General features: G+C 36.1%; 1 long non-coding RNA gene across 1 annotated transcript in view; it reads right to left on the bottom strand.

The window, feature by feature from the left end:
* Positions 1 to 270: 270 nt before the first annotated feature.
* The window catches only part of LOC141571710 (uncharacterized), a 286,203-nt gene continuing 266,971 nt past the window's right edge, over positions 271 to 19,502 (bottom strand). The window contains exon 5 of the long non-coding RNA XR_012496744.1: positions 271 to 719. This is a non-coding gene — a long non-coding RNA (uncharacterized LOC141571710). The remainder of the gene's footprint in view (positions 720 to 19,502) is intronic.

The following is a 19,502-nucleotide window of genomic DNA, read 5'->3' as shown; positions in this document are numbered from 1 at the left end:
ATCATATGAACCAACAATTCCTCTCTAAGTATATATGCATGATAAATGAAAATTCATGACTACATAAAAACCTGTAGATGAAGGTTCATAGCACCAATATTCAAAATAGCCATAAAAGGGGGGAAAAACAAAGGTCCATCAATGATGAATGTATATATAAAATGTGTCACAGCCATACAATGGAATATTATTTGGCAATAAAAAGAAATGAAGTACTGATACATGCTATAGCATGGATGAACCTTGAAAACACTATACTAAGTGAAATAAGCCAGTCATAAAGGACCACATATTTTATGACATCATTTATATGAAGTGGCCTTAATGGACAAATCTATATAGAGAGAAACTAGATTGGTGGTTGCCGAGGGCGGGTGGGTATGGAGGGATTGGGGAGTAATAACTAAGGGATGCAGGGTTTCTTTCTGTGGTGATAAAAATGTTCTAAAATTGATTGTGGTTATGGCTGTACAATTCTGTGAATATACTAAAAGCCATTGAATTGTACACTTTAAATGGGTGAATTGCAAGGTAGGTGAATTATATCTCAATAAAACTGTTTTAAAAAATAAACAAGCATACTTTGTTTCAAACGGTGTCTAGGATCAGCTCTGCATCGGAAGAAATGAAAGAACATTTTCCTTCTCCTCCTTTGCTCTTTCCTCAATTCGTCTTCCCAGTTCTTTCGACACAGAACTCAAGTTACTGTGATGAGTAATCTGGAAGGTAAAATAGACTTTGATCAGTTTTGATTTGCCCGGGACTCTAAATCCAGATGTAATACTTTGCTGGGTTGGGGTATTCTGTGTTTTCAACATCTTATTGACATAAAGACTCTGGATACTGCCCTTCTGACATAAAGACAAAGGACACTGACTGTTCTTTACTCTTATATTCATGTTTGTCTCTGTTCTCTCACTTGATTCTTGTGCAGTATCCTTCCACGCTGCCACATACCAATTCATAACTTCATCTCCAGGCCATTTGATTGGTGGGTTGAAAAACACTGTAACCACTATGTACTTGACTTTCCATCTTTCCTTTTTCTGTTCTTTAAAGAAATGGCTCTGAGTTTCTTTCCAATCCGCCTAATTTGCTTAACTACGATAAAATAAAATTCATATGAAATCATTCCCATAGTAACTATTCACAGAATTAGATACAATGGGTCTCTAGTTTTAAAAAGTGACTATTCTCTTTTCAGTTGCAAAGGTAAGCTAAAAGCACAATTGAAAAAAACATATTAGGACAAATCTAATCAGGCATATTAAACACTGTGTTTCCCCGAAAATAAGACCTAGCTGGACAATCAGCTCTAATGCATCTTTTGGAGCAAAAATTAATATAAGACCCGGTATTATATCCTATCCTATCCTATCCTATCCTATCCTATCCTATCCTATCCTATCCTATCCTATCCTATCCTATCCTATCCTATCCTATCCTATCCTATCCTATTATACCTGGTCTTATAGTAAAATAAGACCAGGTCTTATATTAATTTTAGCTCCAAAAGACGTGTTAGAGCTGATTGTCCGGTTAGGTTTTGTTTTCGGAGAAACACGGCAGTAAGAGGACATGAATCCATCACACGAACAAGGCCGACTTATTATTTTTATTTAATTAATTAAATGTTGTGAACTCCTTGATGAAAAGACCTGCTTTTTAATTCATCTTTATATGCCCTTGAATACCTTCAATATCATGAGTAATGCCTAGCATATAACAGGTACTCAATGTGATGAATGAATAAACAAATGAGTTAATGAAAAACTGAAGTAGTCATATCTTGTTTTTAATAGACTGGAGTCAAATAGCTCTGGGTCCAAGATATGATTCTTTCCTTTACTGTCTGTGTGACTGTGCACATAATGTACTATGTATAAGACTCAGAGATTGCTGTTATTGTTGTGAGGGTTAAAAGAACACGATGCCTGAAAAAGAAGTAGCATTGAAAACCATGTAGACTATTACCTTATGTAATAATTGATTGGCCACAGAAAGAAAGTTAGAATTTATAGGCAGTCCAGTAAGGAGAGAAAAGAGTAAAAAAATGATAAAAAACCAAGGCAAATTTGCCAGCTGAACATAATTGTGATCAGCCTGGAGATTTTGAAAAACTATGAGTAAAGAAGCCCAAATTCATCACAAACCATCACTATGGCATCATGTTCTCCTCTGTGTGAAACAGAGACATTTTTTATTGTGCTGCCCTGGCAACTTTGATGGTGGTAATTTGCAAAGATATAAATTATAATTTAAAGAAAGGTAAAAAATACTCTATTTCAGCTGTGGTTTAAGGATGCTAATTTGAATTTCAAAGTAAAGCAAAGTCCTTTCTCATTTCCCTCTTGCCATACAAGACTTAATATTGCTGATTCCTACAGATAGAATTTCATGACATCAATAGAGCACTCCAAAGGAATATTCAAAGTGGAAAAGGAAGAGGAATCACTGATTAATTCATTGGAGAAACAAATGACATATAATGGCTGCCCAGACCCAGACAAAGGTTGGTCCTCTCCCAACATGGCACCCAAGCTCCTTTCTCTGCTCCACTTCTGCATCCAATTTCCCATGTTGTTCACCTATGGGTTTTGGTTAGCACATTGTTTTGTTGTTTTGTCAGTTAATCTTCTAGAGTTCACTGAAGGCTATTCTGCTTAAGAAAAAGTATCCTTTTGCTTCTTATTCATCCTATTGTCTTCCCATTTTATCACTGAAGCTTTTGGGAATCTAATACAGCTTTCTCTCAACCTAAAATTGCTGTTACTATTAGATCATTTTAATGAGGTAGTAATTTTCAGTTACATGATCGATGATTTCCCTCAGATCTTTTTCTCAACAGGGAAAGAATCTTAGTATAGATTATATGAAATAAACATATTTATTTCATATAATAGTTGGGAGCCAGCTCCCAACTATTCTGGTTAGAGTAGCTTTCTTTTGGGTTTGTATGTCTAAATTTTCTGCTAAATGTTCAGAACATGTTTTTAAGGAGTTATATAGAAGATAAGTTATTTGGTGAAGTAATACTATTATTAAAGATGTGAGAATAAAATTATCTTACAGAAAAATAGTCAACAAATTTGAATATGAGATTAGACATGGCAAAGTTAATTTTGTCGATCTCTTGGAATTATAATGGGACAAATCTCCAAATATTAACATGTATTATGGTATTTATAAATTTCTTATTCCTAAATTTATTATGAGTGTTCCTGGAGAAATTTTAATTTCATGCTCTGTTGTTTGACAATTGATATTTCAGATTGAAACAAGCATACACACTGAAAATTTCAAGACATTTTGATATTTCTTTGTCTCTCTTAGTCTCTTCCTTCTAAGATAACCTTCACAAAAATAGATCATATGCATATATAGGGCCATAAAATGTCTTCATATTTCAAATGGTTGATACCATATAGAGTATGTTTTCCAACTATACCAAAACGAAACTAGAAATCTGGCTGAAAAAGATATCTGGATAATCCCCAAATATTTAGAGGCCTAAAAACTCACCATTACTTAAGCCGAGAATCAAAGAAATCAAGAATAAGCTACAAAAAGTAAATTAAATATAAAGGAAAACATTAAATTTTAAGAGGTACAGTTAAAGTGTTGCTTAGAGTTTTTGCCGAAGCTTTTAGAATAAATATAAGATAAAATCTTTATATCATTGAGTAAGCAAAATTTCTTAGGACACAAAGAATATGAGTCTTTAAAAAAAAGATGAATTAGACTTCATCAATATTAAAAAACTTTTGTTTTTGGAAAGCACCATTTAGAAATTAAAAAGCAAGCCACAGATTGAAAGAAAATATTGACAAAACATATTTCTGACAAATAATTTATATCCAGACTATAATAAGAACTCTAACAACTAAACAAGACAAGAACTTTTTAAATGGGCAAAATATTTGAACTAAAAACTCACAAAAGAAAATATATAAATGGCAAATAAGCACATGAAAAGATGTTCAATATCATCAGTCATCAGGGAAATGCAAATTAAAAAGCAAGAATGAATTGCCACTATACAATCTAATAGAATAACTAAAATTAAAATAATGGACAATGCCAAATGTTGCCAAGGATATGGGCAACTGAAACTATTATCGTTATTACAGGAAAAGAAAAATTTTACAATCACTTTGAAAAATAATTTGGCAGTTTTTTGTGTGTGTTTTTTTTCTTTTTAAGGTTAAACATCCATTTATAATATAACCCAGCAATTTCACTTCTAGGTATTTATCAAGAGAAGTAAAAACATATGTTTACATAAAGACTTGTAGTGAATGTTTTTAACAACTATATTCACAATTTTAAGAAATTGAAAACCAAAAGTTTATCAAAAGGGGAACAGATAAACACACTATAGTATGTTCATACAATGGAACACTTCTCAGAAACAAAAAGGAACAAATCTCTGATATATGTCACAACAGAAGTGAGTATCAAAAACATGCTGAATAAAAGAAGCATGAATAAAGGAATATGTACTTTATAATTCTATTTCTATGAAATTCTACAAAAGGGAAACCAATTTATAGTGACAGAAACATAATGGTGATTGCCTAAGGCCAAAGATGGGGTGTAGAGTTTAGTTCCAAGAAACATGAGGGAACTTCTTTTCTTGGTGGTGGCTGCTCCAGTGTTTATGTTTGCTAAAATCCATGGAACTGTAGACTTAAAAGGGGTGCATTTTATTGTATACAAATTATGTCTCAATAATGTTGATTTTTTTCAAAAAAGTTGACCAAAAAAACCAAACCAAAAGAAAACAAAACCAAACAAACTCACCAAGACCAGATTTGTGTTGATGGACTAGAGTGTGGGATTTCCCACACGCCTCCTGCTTTACATATGTCCCTCTCATTTCTAATTTTTAAATGTGCAAGTATTTCTTCTATAAGGGAAAATAATCAAATATCTAAAAAAAACTTCTATGCAATTTTCCATACAAGTTTGCTCTATTTCATTTCATCTTGCCTATGATTTATTTGCTTTCTTTTTTTTAATTGGAGAGCTAAGAGAGTATTAGAGAGGATATCTAACAATTTCCCATCTTCAGACCAAACCGTTTTAAAGTAAAACATCCCTCACACACAAGGTCCTCTACATGCTTTATTTGTCAGAGAATTCTATGGGCTGCAGAGCTCAGCAGAGTGATTGTTTATGACCACTCAGCTGCCTCATCCTGACCTTGCCTGCTAAAAGTTCAGCTTCTTTGGAACGCAAGGGATAGTGTTTCTTTTAGCATTACCACAAGGAACTGCCGACCTCTCCCTGTTCTCTTTGTTTCTCTGGTCTTAAGGACACTTTTGCAAAGTTAATATTGAAGACTCTCAACTTTTACAGGCAGTCTGATTAAGCAGGTTGTTGAAATGGTATGAGGGTAATTCTGGGCACATTAATTAAAAAAAAATAAAAAGGACTATCCTGGCGTAAGTCCATATGCCCTCCACTACTTAGTAAATTTAATTAAATTGGCCTATTCTTAGGAGAGGGTTTCTACTTGAGATTGGATGGTTAGTACAAGTAAGGTTTACAAAACTTTGTTCGGGTAGGTGTTCAATTAGATTTTCCTATTTAGCCTGCATTAAGATGATATATATTTTTTAAATGACTTAGTGCATTTTGATTATTAATTTTCTGGGTCATGTTCTCAAGGACTGTGGAGGCCAATTGAACAAACTTGAAGTTTGTGGCACTATATGCACTTTATTGGTAATCCTTAAACCACTTCTAGAAATTATATTTATTTTCTAAATGAAGAAAATAAGACCGAACCAGGATTTGAAGTTAAACGTCACCGATTCAAAAAACCCAGTTTCATTTCACTAAAACCACTCTGCCTCCAAAATCATATTTTAGAGACAAACTAAAACGGTCTATGAATGATCAGGATAGCATAACAAGCTGGAAAGAGTAGAGGACTAGGAGGTCAGAGTCCTAGTCCTGGCGCTAATAAAGTAGACAGTCTCCTGATCTTGGAGAGAAATGTTATCTATAGGAGATTTATGTGTAGATCACCTATGAGAGAGGGAATATATTAAATTAGTTTTATGGTCCCTTCCCTTCCAGTTCTAAACATTTCTCATCCTTTCACGTTTGCTTTGAAAGTTATAAACAGTTGACTTGATAATTTGGTTTTTAGAGATTTTGTAATTTTTAAATTATTATTTTGCTTTCTGTTTTCTCTCCTTTCGAACTAGCTCATCAATTGAGCTCCAGCATGAGAAAGTGAGCTGTTGGGTACGTGTGGGGGACGTCAGATGTTGAGCTGTCAGTGGATTCCAAGTAGCATCAGGAGAATTGCAAGACCGATGGCTTTTGAGCTCTAGTTTCTAACTTCCCATGTGGCATTGGTCCTCAGAAATGACAACATAGTGATGTTCTCAACTTGGTGATTTTAAACTATTTTAATCTTAATTAAAGAATAAAGAAAAAGTTGCGTTTGCTGAGCTCGAATTCTTGCCAAGTGTGAGAAAACTATATCTCAGCTGTATGTCCTGTTACACAGTGTTCTCGGAACTTCTCATATGTCATTCTGTGTGTTCATGTGCAATCTGATAACTAACTACAATTACCAAATGAAATATTTATATATGCTTCCACAAAGTCCGTCCATATGTGCAAAATAATGCAAGTTCCTCAGTAGCATTTAGCATCACCCACTGTTATGTTAGTTTCTTGAAATAGACCTTCTGGTGCCTTAGTAAGTATGCCTCCAAAGCACGCAATTTTCTTATTTTACATGTTTATAGTAGAGCTCAAGTCAGCCTTTGTGAGGTGACCAGTTTGTTCTCTAACAAAATTGAGCACCACCAACACAGAGCTCTCTTTCTCCCTCTGCGTGACTCAGATGCTTAACTTACAAGTTACACATGCACTGCGTCCCAAAGAGCAGTGTTCATCTGTGTGGCCTAGCCAGTTACGGTTTTATTTATAAAAATTCCAATCATCGTCTGAGTGCACTGATTGAGGGCACACACTGAGAGCCTCATAAAGGAAATTTAAACCTTCAACAGATACACACTCTGTAATCAGCACATGAACAATTAAAAAAAGCTTGTTGACATCTTAAAATTTTCCCCGAAACTGAAAATCCATAACTGGAAGAAAAACAAGGCTCAGATTCAATTCTGAATTAAATCAAGGGCCATCCAACAGTTGAAGGAACTCTGAGCAGCTGCCCTCAATAAAATATTGGTATGTAGATCTCTGCCTCTCCCGAAGCTGATCGTGTTACATTGAGGAAAGGAGAAGAGTGAAAGGAAGTGAGACTGACTGCAAGCTTAAGTTTTTGTGTAACCTTATTTACTAGACAAGGTCAAGATTTCCCAATTCAATCTCAATGAGAGGGAGAGAGAGAGAGAGAGAGAGAGAGAGAGAGAGAGAGAGAGAATAGGGGACAGAGAAGAAGAGGTAAAGAAAAACACGAGATGACTGATAGGTCCCTGGAGCTGGGTTTTGGTACTTGCTGAACTAATGACACAGCCAATCCAAACTGAAGTGTGATGAGCCAGAGAAAGGTGTCCTAGCTATTAGCCCAATAGAAATAAGAGTGTCTCCAACAAAACACAGCTAATATCTAGTTGCATGGGACATTGATGCCATTAATTTATGACCTCTGTTTTTTTTTTTTTTATAATACAAACCTTGCTAATAATTCAAAGTCTCTTGAAATGCACAATTCCACAGCTGTTAAGAAGAACCTTGAAAAGAAGGTGTTTTATACTACAATGATGGTGTTCTGTCACTAGAGTTTGAAGCAGGGAAGGATGAATTCTTTCCTGTCTTTCTATATTGTAGTAGACGTGGTGGGGTGGTTTAGGAGGCCCCTGCTGTTTCCTACTTTTCCTTCAAGCACTGACCATGAACCGGGCTCAGATGATTGGGACACTTAACGTTCTCAAGGACAAAAATTTCTCTTGAAGTGGAAGAAAAAGCAAGAAGGAAGAAAAGATTATTTTATCATTCTGCTTTACTGCCACTAAGGCAAACCGAGAGAAAGGAGAAAGACTGAAAAATGGAAATTCCAGTACTGAGCTTGCAATGCCTAATTGTGTACTGTATAAATTAATGGCATAAATACCTACTAAGGAATAAAAATATGCAGTGCTATTTAAGCAATGATTTAAACAAATATAGCTTATCTTCAGTTAAACGTGCTAACTTGGCCACTCACAGCCAAATCTCTTTGCAGGGCCTGTCAGCCACACTGTTCTCACCGTGACAGATTGCATTGAATTGAAAAGTTGCGAGTTTAGAGCTATCACTGAAAACTTACATGGGGAAATAAAATCGTCCTGGTGGTTGTCCTTTAGTCTACTTTTACATAACATAACTTCTTTATCCTGGTCCTTTTTTTTTTTTTTTTTTTTTTTTTTTAAAGGACTAACATGAATATTTCTCATAGCTATTAAAAATATTTAATAAGGGGGAGTACTTTCTTCTACTTAAAGAAGTTCGAAGTCTCAAAGATTATTGTTCCTGTTTCTTGCTTTTGCCATCCATGAACTTTATGCACCATATTTATGACATAGGATGGTTTCTAAAGAGCTATGTGAAACTGAGTTAACATGCCCTTGGAATGAGGTGAGCTGAGCAAATGGAATAAATATTCAATGTAGGAGTGAGAGAATTGAAGGTAGGGTGAAAGGTTGGAAATTAAGGAGTTAATGGTTCTAATGGTTTCAGTTAGGAATTCTCACTGCCATGTTTATTTAAGTCATTTCCCCTAGATTTCTGTTGCAACACACTACTTTTAAAAGATAAACTGAGGCATAGTAAAATTTTTAAGAGTTTATTTCAGCAGAAATCAATTTGAATTGGGCAGCATTCATTCTAGCTGATAGAAAGGAGCTCCGAGGAACTATAAAATGAAAGACTTTTAGATGCAGAAGGAAGTGGGAACAAGGAAGTTACACTAGGCCAAAAAGCGGGTTGGTTATTGCGAGGTCACTTTCCTTTAGACAGTGACAGGGATCCATCAGGCAGTTGCCTCACGAGTGCTGACCAGGCCATTCTTGACGGCTTTAAGATTTCATTTCTGGGAGAGCCGAGACTATAATTGAGTCTCAGTTTGTTGAAGTGGGACTTAACACAGTGATTTCATTTGGGTCCTGTTGTCTTGTTTTTAACACTACTATATGTGATTTTGAATATCTCCATGGAGAAAATAGGTCTTAGTAAATTGTCATCTAAATGGTCGAAATTCCTTCACAAAACGTATTAGATTTCTGCACTTAAAGCCACACTGTACCCAAGCTTTATGAGCCTTTTTAAGGGAAATAGAAAACATATTTGCTACCCAGAAAGTAATAACTTGCCTGGATTTCAGTTAATATCGGTGAATAATTATCATGATGACTGAAGTGCTACGGAGCCCAGTGACTTGCTACTCAGACTTCACTCCAGGAACCAACATCATCAGCATCCCCTGGGGGCTTGTTGGAAATGAAAATTATCAGCCTCCTCCCCAGACTTACCGAATCAGACTCTGAAATTTAACAAGGACCTCCCTCCACCCCCACCCCATGCCCCAGTGATTGGTATGCTATTAAAACTCCAGAAGCACCTCCTCAATGGATATGTGTGGGGCACCTGGTGCATTTCCTCGGAACATTCTTTGGGTCTAGAAAGTATCCTCTACTTATGTTATTCTAATTTTTAACCACATAGTTAAGTCTGCAGAACAGAACAGATGGTTACATTTAAAATTTTAAAAGAGAGAGAGAGAAAAAGCAGGCCTTGGAAAGGCAGCCCAGTTTTTGACATTGGAATTTCCAGCATCTAGGCACTCTCGTGCGTTTGGAGACAGGAAATAACACCCAACGAGCAAGCACTGAGGACTGTGTGAAATGATGACAAACTCAATTGGACACAGGTGTAGAGGGTGCGTTAAGTAGCTGCTGTGGTGACACATATTAGCATCAGCTATGTAAGCATAATTATTGGTCAAGGGCAGATTGTTGTAAAACAGCTAATAAACAGGAAACATTAACTTCCCTCACACAGAGACTTGGCAAAACCAATATTAGGCCTATGTGCTCTGTACATGTATTTTCTCTGAAGCCAATTAACCTCTTTATTGGAAAACAAGAGCTTCGTTACTGTTGAATATGGCAGCTAATCCTTCACAGTAGCTAATTTCATGACCATGAGTGGAATGAGTTCTGTTTACTTCACTGACTGACATTCCTGTATAATTAAAAGAAAGATTAATTGTTTAATTTCCTCAACATTCGTGCTGGTGAAGGCTAGGAGATCCATAAAACTAAAAACTATACTTTTTCATTCGTCCAAGGCCAGTAGAACTGTGGAAATTTATTTTTGGATGGTATATATCTTTTTATTATCCTGACCATGTTAGGAAGGGTGAGGGTTTAGGTATCTTTACTGAATCAATTTTTATTATATTTCTCCCATATAACTTTGAAGGTTCAGACCAGGATAAGATATGAGCCTGTAGATTCGTCAAATTGCTTTGATGTTTTAGACTTAGATTTTTTGGCTGATACACAGCACATGGAAGAAGCCAACAGAGAAGAATAACACAAATATAGGCAATGACCACTTGGGTAGATATAAAATCTGGAAATATGTTTAATAATAACAACTTGTACCATTAAAAATGTGTCCACCTAAAGTTGCAGGAAGAAATTTCATGAGCAAATGTGCAGTCATTGACCTTGCTGACTTAGCATGGAAATGAGACTTGCAGAGCAGGGTGACAAAGCATGGGGATGTGTGGGGTCTCTGTGTGTTTGTACTATGGTATTCTTGTTGTTTTACATTCATGTGTCATCATCTGACCCTTTGCCCTGATCTCTCTAATCTTTTGGGTTCCCTAACTCTATTGCTCTGCTTCTCTATGGACTTTCTTCTCTACATATTTAAGTTTATTCATCATTAGTTCATGCTTAGGGTTGAAATCTCTGTCTCTGTCTCTCTCTCTCTCTCTCTCTCTCTTTTTTAAAGCTACACCAGTGATTTAAGTTGTAGAAATACAAATATCCAAGGCTGTCCTCTGGTTTAGTGCTGGTCAATAGAAAGATAATGTGAGCTACCTATATAATTTTAAATTAAATTATAATTTGAAACTTTCTAATAGCTATATTAAAATGAAACAAATTTGTTTTAATAATATTTGTATTTAGTCCAACATACCTCAATTATTATAATTTCAACGTGTACTCTATATAAAATATTCTTGAAATCTTTTACATTTTTTAATTTGAAATTATGCGTGTATGTCGTATTTACAGCATATCTCAATTCAGGTTAGCCACACTTCACATATTCAATAGCCATACGTGACTAGCGGCCATCTATTATCAGATAATAAGACTTATATCTATACAAAGAATTAATTGTTTTTGCCATGAATGCAAAATTTTTACAAACAAGAAAAGTTTATATTTAGACCCCATATTCATCAATGTTCACCAATGTCTGTAACATATAGGACTTTAGAGTGTTGAACAACTGCCAATTTGAAAAATATTACTTGGATGGAAGTTTTTAATCTTATCTCTTGTTAAAACTTACAACCTCCATCTGTGTGAACACAACTACAGTTTTTTTTCCCTCATTCATTTTTGGGTGAGAGTAGTATGGGCGAGAACATCGAAGCTGTTTATCTGAGTTTCTTCTCTTAAAAGGCTCTGGTACTCGAATCTTCTCATTTATATTCTCCCAGAAAAATCAAGGGACTTGGATAATTCATCCTGAAAAGAATGAAATTTTCACCATTTATATTGTGCTTTTCATTATGTCTTTTTTTTTTTTTTTAAGTGGCAACTTGCGCTGCCCTTAGAATGTTATGGTATCTCTAAAACATTTGTGATATCTGGACCTGTCCTCTTTTTAAAGATTTCCTTCGCCTCCTGTCAAGAGTTGTGCACAGCACACCTTGTTAGTTAGAAAAGCTCATGGGATATCTCTTCTTTCAATACTTATAAAATCTCTTACATTTGTTCTTCCATTCCTGGCTACCTTTATCAAGGGAAAGAACATAATTCTCAATGCCAACTTTGTGATCTAGATCACAGAGCAAGCTCTAAAACGGTTTCATCAAAGACAGCTCATACTATCTATTAAGGAAAACTAAGGAGATAGAGCATGTCCTCCTTTAAAGAAGACCTAAAGTATGAAAACCCAGACTTATTAAACCAATAAGTTACAGGGGGTTTCACTACATCTCAAAATGATTCTTCTTTTCACCACAGGATTGCTTTATATAAGTCTCTCCATCTTCCTGGTATTTAAATATTTGTTTATAAATCAATAACTACCTTGAAAGAGAGACTGGAAAGAGAAAGAAAATGAAAGCTCTAGTGTTGGGAACCAGTGCCAAATTAAGATTAATCAAAATGAAGATAAACCATTTATAAACTTACTCTGTAATTTAAGGGGAAAATAATGTTCACCATTTAAGCATTCCATTTCTGTTCACTTCCACCCTCATGTGTGCCTGAACGAATCATGAAATGGAACTCCATGCTGACCTGTACTCATTAATGGCACCACCTAGAGTAAGGTGTGTGATCAGCCCTACTGACCACCATTATGTGCATCACAGACAGGCACGTTTCCAGTTTAATTCCAGACAACTCCACGATGTCCCTGTGCGGTGATGGCCACTGATTAATGTTTGTTTGAGGAGTGTAACTGCATGTTTCTAGAGCTGCTGGAAAGCCAATTCTTACCCAAAAACAGCTGTGAAACCAGACTGACTTTTAACCTCCCCTGTTGAATACAGGCACTCTTGGCAGAATTACAGTGCAAGTAGCACAGAACCTATGGGGTTACCATTATAGAAACAGACTTGGCCAGCAGGAAATGTTTACATCCTGCATGCAACTCTGATGTTTGATATGAAACTGGAGTGTCTCACCATGGTTTCAGGAAACAAAAGTCTCTATCTTTGAACTTGCCTCATAGCCCAAACAAACAAATATTCCCATTTCCTTGTTGTCAAATGCCTCACTTCCAACTACTCCTTTCATGGAACTGTTTTTACGTTCTGTAGATACTGGAAATGACAGTCCTGCAGTGCTCTGCCTATAATGAAACACAAGCCACTTCCACCAAGGATAACATTCAGTAAGGAAGCAACACAACCAAGAAAGACAAACTATGGTTTGGTCCTGGCAATTCCTGGAACATCGCCTAGGTAAGGCAATTATATGTTAATACAAAAGAACTAGGCTTCTTACTGAAAAAGCAAGATAGCTGGGTGGCACTACAACTTACTGAATTTGAAAGTAAGAACTCAAGACGTAGTGCTGGTATGCTGCCTTTTACCAGATTCTCCATAATCAGTATAGCCATGTGGAGGGAAGTGGGGGGAATGAAAGAAACCTGGGCTGAGAGGGTGAGCATCTAGGAGAGAGAATTAAAGCACTTTTGCAACCTCCAGCAACCCTTGACAGTTAGAGGACCAGAAAACCACCTGGTCACCCAATTTCGGGCCAGTGGACAAAACTGGTCACCCAACTGGACAAAAGAGGGAGGCTAGTAAAACTCCCCAAAGAACTCTTAATTATTTTAATGAGCAACTTACACCTGATGCCCCTGATTATTTTCCCTCCTGTACCAGCAAAAAATTAAAGGGACAGGAAATGCAGAAGGGGGCACCGATTATCATCTTTTGACATGGCTGGTATATGCATTTTTTAAAAAAGCAAATCACTGGTTTTGCTCTTTTCTTACATGAAATGCAGAACCTCTCAGAGGCCAAGCAATTTCCTTTTGACTTCGGTAGGCCACTGTACTAGACTATATTAGTTTGTCCTTTTCTTGTGTTAAGATGACCACACAAATGCACTCCTTAGCTATGCAGAAGGCCAAAAGGAAATCAGTCAGCCAAAGGAAATTGCCCATACTCACTCCACTTCCAATCTTATTTGGATTTCGTAAGCATATATGGACAAGGGAATGTTGGAAAGCCTTTCAGGCAATGTGCTGGGGGGAAATTGGGTTTTAGTGCTGGGAACATTCTGATTATTTCGGTGATCTTACGAACATATTTAATCTCTCTGAGCTTCTGTTCCTTCATATACAAAATAGATACCGTCTTCTCAGAACAGTAGGACGTAGTGGATAAGAGTTGAGGCTTCTGTAGACACACCTGCACTTCAATATGAGGAAGGAAACTTCCTTTTTTTTTAAAATTTATCGGGGTGACACTGGTTAGTAAAATTACATAGGTTTCAGATGTACAATTCTATAATACATCATCTGTATATCGCATTATGTGTTCACCACCTAGAGTCAGTTCTCCTTCCATCACCACATATTTGACCCCCTAATCTGCTTCTCTTAGAAAAAAACCTTAAAATTCACCATTTTGGTTGTTTCTTTATTCAAATGAGATGATCATTTCCCCCCCCCCCCCAGAAAATCATGGTATTGTTGTTAATTTTCTATTGCTGCTATAACAAATTGCCACAAACTTCATAGCTTAAAACCATCCAATTTATTATTTCAATTTTTCTAGGTTAGAACTTTGACACGGGTCTCATTAAGCTAAAATCACAGTATTGGAAAGACTTTGTTCCTTTCTAGAGACTCCAGGGAAGAAATCCTTCCATTTTCCACCTTCTAAAGGCACCTACATTCCTTGACTCATGACCCCTTTCTTCCATCTTCAGTCAACAAAGTTCCATGTCTCTGACAATAGCCAGGACAACACTTTCAGAATCTTGAGCCTATTTTTATGGTACACATGGACAATTTTAGACCTTTCCATAATCCTCCAAATAGTTTCCTATTGTCAAAAGTGGTAATATGAAAGTAAATTGAACAGTAAATTCTTGTAAATCCATCCAATTTTGGGGTCAGGTTATGTTCAAGATATCTTTTTGACCAAACTATTTTAAAATTTCAATTTGCTATGGGTAAATTAGGTTAAAAGTTTTGAATAATCAAACAACTAACTCTATGAAGCTATTGATTTCAAAAATAGAAAGATAAAAAATTATGTCTTAATCACCATCAAAATGTAGTCAAGTATTATTTCTGTCCCTTTCAAATTTTCCCAAGATAATGAAATAAATCAGTGACTCTCATATTCTGATTTATTTTCTCACTATAACTATAGGTTTTTTTGGAACCCAAATTGTTTCAAATTTATACCATCCAATTATACTCAATGCTGATGGAATCCTGCTGTAACATATCTAGTCTTTCTCAGTCTTCTTTGCTGGATGTTTCCTGCATTAGTATAATGTAAATGTTAGAATTCCCCAGAAAACAGTGCTACTGTTATTCAGTTATGCTTAATTCTTGGCTGATAACATCTGGGCCCATAGCTTTATGTAATTTCCACATTTTGACAAATGTCAAAATTATATCCCAGGCCCAACTATTTCAAAGTTCCCATATTTCATCTCTACCCAGATGCCTAAAGCCTTATGAAACCTACTCCTTCTGAAGTCTTTCCCATCTCAATAAATGGCAACTCTAGTCTTTCTGTTGCCCAAATTCTGGGGTCTTCCTTGATGATGTTCTCTATTTCTCACAGCCAACATAAGTAAACTATGACAGTTCTACTTTACAAATACCTCCCGAGTCTGATCCCTTCTCATACCACCACGTCTACAATTTCCCTAGACTAAGCCACCACGATCTCTCACCTGGATTATTGCAACAGTTCCAAAATGGTCTTCCTGTTTCTATCTTTGCCACCTCCTCTGCTCAGAAACACCCCGTGGCTTCCTGTATCCCTTGGAATAAAGTCCACGTTATTGATATAAGGCCCTGATCTGGCTCTCTACCTCATCACACTCATCTCCTGACATTCTTTCATTTACTCACTAGATTCCAGATGCTCTTGCCTCATTGAGTCCTTCAAATTTGCCATGCAGGCTGCCTTCCGTTTGTCTTCAAAATCCACTCCTCATGTTTCCCCCTCTATTCTGTGTTCTGAGATTGGAAAAGATGTGGACTTGATGAATAAGTGCCTTAGCTCTCTGATTTGACTAATAGGGATCAGAGGGAGGAAGAGAGAGTTCAGAGTTTGTACCTGCTAGCTCTACCTCTGCAGGTTCTCCACTGCCAGGCTGTATTTCTCATTTAAGGAGTCCAATCCTACACTCAGCCCTTGCCACACATCTCGGTTTGGCTTTGGGTTCCTGCAACTTATCTATCACCTTGTCCCTTTCGGTCTAATATCAGTAATGGATACCCACTGTTATTAATCCGAGATCCTGTGTTTTTCCCAATGACTTCCTCAGGCTCTATGTCTGCTCTATACACAGAAACCCACGATTAGACTCTACTCAAATTATTCTGCAGGGACCCTGACTGATGTAAACACCAACTCGACTTCTCCATCAGAACCTCAGACCTTTACACTCATTCTTTCTCATGTCATCTCCTTGATAGTCCTATGGCTCATTTCCTTCACTCACATTTGTGTCTGTTCAAACATCACCCCAGTAGGAGCACTCTGACTATTCTACATAAAATAACACCACCTCCTCCATTTCTCTCTATCCCATTGCTTGTTAGCTTTTCCCATTCATTGTATGTTTCACCCACTTACATGTTATGTATCTATTTGTTTATCGCCTACTTTTCTCCCATTAAAATGCAATGAAAGCTCTATTGGTAAAAGAATTATGTTGTACTCTGTAGCATCTTTCAAGCCTAAAACAGGACTGGGTGTGTAGTAGGCGTATGCATTATTATATGCTGATTAAACAAATGAATAGAATCACATTTTGAATGACATAAACAGAGAGTTTAGTCAATGGGAGTTCTGGGAGGGCTCCATATGGTAGCTTGATTCTGAAATCTGAGGAAAGACAAAATATCAAGGGTCCAGTGTTTCTCCCAAATGACTTCTGGATATTTTCTAATCTTGCACTCTCATTTCAATCTTTCTTCCACTGCTCTTTGAGCTCTGCTTGCATGAACTAAATGAAAGCAAACAACCGTGGGAGGTTTAAATACAGTTTGAAGATAGAATGAGAAGTAAACCAAGTTGAAGACTAGGATAAGCAGAAATTGAGGAAATCTGAAAAGTTCAAGCAGGAGAACATGAACAAGGGGAACAAGAATGAGTCTGTATTTAGCTAGAGAAAAGCATTCTGCTCTTGCTAAATATGATATTAATATATTTTTCCTGATCCATTTTCAGGAACAAAAGAGAAAGGAGGGTTGATAAAATAAGTGTAGGTTCATAAATGTTACTTACTTATTATAAGGTATACTTAAGGCATAAATTGTGTTTGTTTCCAAGATTATGTAGCTGAAGCAGATGGGAGTAGAAAATGGAAGCAAATAAAGTTGCAAGAATAAAAACTACCTTTCTCTCCTTAAAATCACTAAGAGTTGCAAACAGCCAAAATGAATATTAGCACCTCAAATCACTATGTAGCTCAAAGGCAGTTGTGAGTTTCAGGAATTATTCACATCTTTTATCTTATCAATTTCCCCTTTTATCGGTAGAATTACTAAACATTTTGCATGAAAATATGTAGGTTTATTTGGATGAGAATCACTTAGTACCGTATTTTTAAAAATCTGTTTAGATCTTTAATATAACTATTAGAAGTGGAATATAATCCCCTAAAATTTATTGAGTATCTTCTATGTAGTAATCAGTTATTTATATTCTAAAGATACATGGATGAATAAAATTCCTGGTTCCTGCCCTAAAGGAATTTACAGTCCATTAAAAGAAAGAAGTATTTTGCAAGTGATTATTATCAAAGGTGTTTTATTAGTAACATGAATAAAACACTGTGGGAATCTGAAGAAGAGAAAGGGTAATATTTCATAGAAGATAATCAAACTGGAAAAGAATCAGTAAAGGGAGTAACATTTGAGGTGAACCTTAGAAATTATTTTTATAGTAAGCGTTTAGTAAGAAACATCCCTTGGGTAAAGAAAACAACAGGAGCAAAGATGGGTTTTCAGAAAATAGTGAGAATAGACAAAAAAGTGAGTAAGCATAAAGGAATTAGTGGGATTGAGGCACATTAAGGCTAGGATAATTCACATAAAAAATGGGAGGACCATTTGTGTTATATAAATAAATTATGTAAGAATAGATAGGAAGTAACAGATTTGAAAGACATTTCAGCATTACACTTGACAAGACACAATGACTGATTGGGTTTGGATGGAAAGAATGGGAGAAGTCAAAGTTGGCTCCTAAATTTCTCGCTTGGGGAACCAAATGTATGATAGCATTCATAACTACAGTGTTGAATACAACAGGAAAATGAGGTTTGAAGAGTTGGATGATTGGTGCAGCTTGGAATACAATGTAGAAGGGAATCTCTACAAATTCCTGGTGCAGATGTTCTGTACAAGTTAGAAACACAAATCTGGAACTTTGGAGGTCTCAGGACTAGAGATATAGACTTGAGTGTGATTGTACAGGTGGAATTACACCTGAGGCTAATTCATGCAACTGATGAAATCAACCAGGAATGGAGAAAGGGACCCGAGTACTTAGACCAGATATGGATTTGAGATTGTATGTTTGGCCATGTACATTGTGCTCTGTGCAATTCTAGGGGCACCATTCATTTAGACTATGACATGAATGGTACTCACTGTAGTCGTTCAATGTAGCTTTTCCAAGATTGGAGAAAATAAACCAGATAGAATATTTCAGGACAGAGAGAGGAGACTGAAGGGGCATGAGGAACACAAAATACCAAGGATAGAGGAAGGGAAAGAATCAAAACATATGTCTGAATGGGAGTTGTCAGAGAGGTAAGAGGAAAACTAGAAGTGTAGTGTTTGGAAACAGAGGGTCCATTTTCAAAGGGTTCATAATCCACAATATTAAATTCTATGGAAAGGTCAAATAACATGCAGAACTTCTTTGTACTTGCAAACCAGAAGGTGATTGCTGGTGCCACTAAGACTGAGATTGGGGCATAGATCAGAAATCAGAGTGTACTAGTTTAAATAATGACTTGGAAAAGAGAAAATTGAAGTAATACATAAGAAATATACCTACAAGGACATTAGTTTTGTATTCTTGTTACTTGAGTATTTTATCTTCCTTTCTTTTTTCTTTCTATTCAGAGATCATTTCTTTGGCTCTCACAGGATCCAATGTGCTCTACAGAAATTATACATTTTAAATGAATGAACAGACATTAAAATTTTGCTCTTATAATATTAACCTGGCTCAATGACTAGCATTTCACTAATTATTTATTTTCACATCTGTTTAGCTAGAGTGAAAATATCTATCTCTAGGATATCTCTAATAGATTAGTAGTAGTTGCTTGGAGAGCTGTGTTCAAAAGGATTCTGAGGTTTATTAGGAGTTCAACTGAAAAATGCCAGAAGAATCTATCACAAGGAAAGAAATGGTGAGTATAGCATGCTCATTTTGAGAACAGGAACTTTTTCCATCTGTCTTTATATTCCCAACACCTTGTGTAGTACTAGTCCAGGCAATGAATAACTGTTGAGTGAAGGAATAAACAAATGATTGGATGTACTCTGAATTATAC

This window comes from Rhinolophus sinicus, linkage group LG01 (assembly GCF_036562045.2).
Source record: "Rhinolophus sinicus isolate RSC01 linkage group LG01, ASM3656204v1, whole genome shotgun sequence".
NCBI classification, from domain to species: domain Eukaryota; kingdom Metazoa; phylum Chordata; class Mammalia; order Chiroptera; family Rhinolophidae; genus Rhinolophus; species Rhinolophus sinicus.
The sequence above is the reverse complement of the archived record's forward strand: the minus strand, read 5'-3'. Positions and strand labels throughout refer to the sequence as shown.